The following is a 696-nucleotide window of genomic DNA, read 5'->3' as shown; positions in this document are numbered from 1 at the left end:
CCGCTGTACTTGTTGAACTTGTTCCCGTAGTCATTACCTAATATGTTGGATGTCCAGATGTTAATTCCAAAGTTCACAGAAGAAGCTCAAGATGAGTTCACCGATCATTTTGATACAGTCACAACAATGATAAAATTTCCAGAAGATAAATGGTGTTGTGTTATTGCAGAGTGCGCTCTTTGGGAAATGGCCTTAGTGCATACTTATCCTTATCTCAGGACCAGAGGAAGGAGTATCAAGAAGTGAAGAGGAGCGTACTACAAGTGTATCAGATGACCCTTGTATATCATAAAGAAACTTTCCGAAGTTTGTGGAATGACGAGGAAATGACTATCCTGGACTACGCTTATAAGATAAGACGATGTTTTAAGATATGGGCAGAGGCTGCTAAAGTAAAGGAGATGGATGATTTAGAAGAATTGATAATACTAGAGCAGTATCTACGAGGAATTCTTGAAGACAATCGAATGTACTTGAGAGAGAGAGGTGAAGGTTGTAAAACTATATCTGTCTATCTGACCCGGGTGTCGCCTTATATATGAAACTTAACAACTTCCAGAATGTTCTAAATAGATATGGAATCGTGGATGGCTGGCCTAAGGCGTCAGAGTTACCAAGTATTGCCCTCTCGAACACTTATTCACACAACAGGAAGACAAAATATCTCAGTCAGCTAGCTCCGCCCACCCCTTGTCC

This window comes from Palaemon carinicauda, chromosome 6, assembly GCF_036898095.1.
Source record: "Palaemon carinicauda isolate YSFRI2023 chromosome 6, ASM3689809v2, whole genome shotgun sequence".
Classification (NCBI taxonomy): Eukaryota; Metazoa; Arthropoda; class Malacostraca; order Decapoda; family Palaemonidae; genus Palaemon; species Palaemon carinicauda.
This window is presented reverse-complemented; position numbering follows the sequence as displayed.